A 2,793-nucleotide genomic window follows, 5' to 3' on the forward strand; every position below is an offset into this window, starting at 1 on the left:
AAAGACAGAAAAATAGTCTGAAAGTTAACATCCAACATTCCTCAAAATCCAGGTGCCACAAAGAAATACTTAGGTCACTAAATTTACCTAAAAGTATCTACGTATCTATATTAATTTAAGATAACAGCGGGGTGGGGGCACTTCTGAGTAAGAAAAAGAAAAGGGGCAAAGACTGTCAGAATTAGATCCTTGGGGGGAAAAAAAGAAGAAAAAAAAAAAGATGTAATACAGTCTCCTAAGAAAGGACACAAATAGGCAAGGAAAATTACTCAAAAACCCAAGTAGTCCTCTCACCATGTGATGGCAAAATGAAAAGAAATTCACTATCTTCACAAATGACAGGGAAAATAAGCAAATAAATAAGCAGAAACCTTGAACCACAACCTATGGACTAGGTAGTGATAAGTCTGTAAGAAAAGATAAGATTTTGGATTGGAGATCCACAGCCAGATGAGTATTATTCTCAGTTTTCAAGCTATATTTGAAAGTAATCTGCTCTTTGCACCTTAAGTTTCTCAAAAATTTTTTCAAGGAAATAATTCATATTTCCAGAATCTCTAGATATCTTCCAAAATAAAATTATATTTAAAAAAAAAACCAAAAACCAAACAAAAAAAACCCCACAAAACCACGAACAAAAACAAGACCTTGCATCACCTTTAGCCAGAGGATAATCTCACATGAATAGATATCACCTTTAGCCAGAGGATAATCTCACATGAATAGATTAACTTGACAGAAGACGACAATTTTTCTTAAGTTGATTCACACAGGAAATACTCAGATGTTACAGAGACAGGTAAAGAGTACTACTACTTCCATCTTCCTGCTCCAAAAATCAAAGGCATAGCCTGTAGTTACTGATTTTACTGTTCTATTGCTAAGGGAATTATAAATACAATGATAAAACAAGATATTAATGATAGCACTAGGCGAGAACTTCAGTACAATGCAAATAAAAATCTCTTAGCAATTCCACTGTGAACTTCTTTGACTGCATTCAGAGAAAAAATTACTATTAACTGAAAGCAATGCAGAGTTGCATGAGATACTGTTGTTGGAACCCACAAAAAAAGTCCTCATCAAGGATGGAAAGCCCTTCATATGGACAGGAGAAGAAACTCCAGAAGGCATTTGCCACAAGAAAGATCTATTTCTGCAGCAAAATGTGGAGAACAGAGCAGTCAATGACACCGCTTCTGAAGAAATCGAGTCAGACGCTTATCACCATTCCAAGAGCACATCACAACATAAACTTCTGAGTAACAGTCTTTCAAAAGGAATTGTCATGCATCTTCCCTCACTGCTACTGGAAGAGGACAAGGTAACACTCTGGTTCAGCTGGAAGAAGAAAGTGGTACTCAACTTGTGAGGAAAAAGCCAACAACCAAGTCAGTCCTAAATCACCACCATACTCTTCATGTTCTGGGTACAGGAAGATAGTGATGCACTATAAAAGCTAAACACAGGGAAATTCAGTTCATTTTTATATCTAGACTGTTGTTGGAGACCGGGCAAGTAGATCTCTCTACTGATCCTGCATACTAACAAGTCAGAAGTGAGTACTAATATTCCAAAACGGATTTTCTTTAAAGAACTGTTCAACTGCTATGACTGCTCTTGATAACTTGACAGATTATCAATTTCTCGTTTGTACCACCTAGCTTTGTAAAGCAAAACAGGAAGTTACTCTTACCAGGTACAAATCCAGAACTGAAGAGAATGCCAGAAGGATTTACAAACCATTACAACCTTGCTCTATTTTAAAAAGATAAGCACATACTATTTTTCTTTTGCTGAAATAGAGTGTAATAATGTTACTTCATTAAAAAGCAGAAGTATAGCGCTCACAGTGGAGAGAGCCTGAGAGAAAAGCTGTATGTGGCAGATGCTAGTAATTTTGCTGAATAATTACTGAAAGGTACTAAGGTCATACAGCACTGAAAGCTGAATGACAACAGTAACAGAAGCAGCAGGTATTCCTCAATTCACAAGGTCAGTGTCATTAAAGTGAAAGTCACAGCTCTAAGAACAAAACATTACAACAATGGAACTTTGCTCAGACCCAAAACTTAGTGTGGGAAAAAAAATTTTCAAATCTGATGCTTATGATGGCCTGGCTTATGCCAGGCATAAGCCTCATACACTTTTGTTAGTAGCTGCATGCAGACGAAACCCAGTAGACAAACCCAGGTCTACAGCGAGCTGAATTAAGCTGTAGAAAAAAAAAGACAGTCGTTGCTATGGCAGCCAGTTTAATTATTCTCAAAGACATCCAATAAATATTGATAAATTAACTATTTAAATAATACTAAATTCTTAAACACTATTAAATATTTTCAATTTTAACAGCTGTTTCCATCTAATTCCACAATCTACATTAGCTGAACAGGCCTGCAAACATCTCATTCCATCAAAACAGGATCCAAAAAAGGCTCCTGACATTGTGAACACAACCATGTAACTAGAGAACTAATGCCTGGTTAAAAGGGAAGTCTAATTCACACTTTCAGCATGATGCAACTGCAGGCAGTGTCGCACAGTCATGAGGTCAGAGATGACGAAGAAATAAAAGCACAGAATTTGTGCCTCTTCAAGTTGCCAGATTAAAACATAAAAATAGCCTGTTATTGTAATCAATTGCAATAGAAAGATATAAGTTGTTAACAGCTGAACAGACAGACCTCTGTTCCATAAGGAAATTCATTCAGCAGTAACTTATTAGAATAAAATCATGCTGACCTACAACAGATAAAAAGAACAACGGCTACGTGAAACAAATTTAAAAACCCC

The sequence above is a fragment of the Gymnogyps californianus genome, chromosome Z (assembly GCF_018139145.2).
Source record: "Gymnogyps californianus isolate 813 chromosome Z, ASM1813914v2, whole genome shotgun sequence".
NCBI classification, from domain to species: domain Eukaryota; kingdom Metazoa; phylum Chordata; class Aves; order Accipitriformes; family Cathartidae; genus Gymnogyps; species Gymnogyps californianus.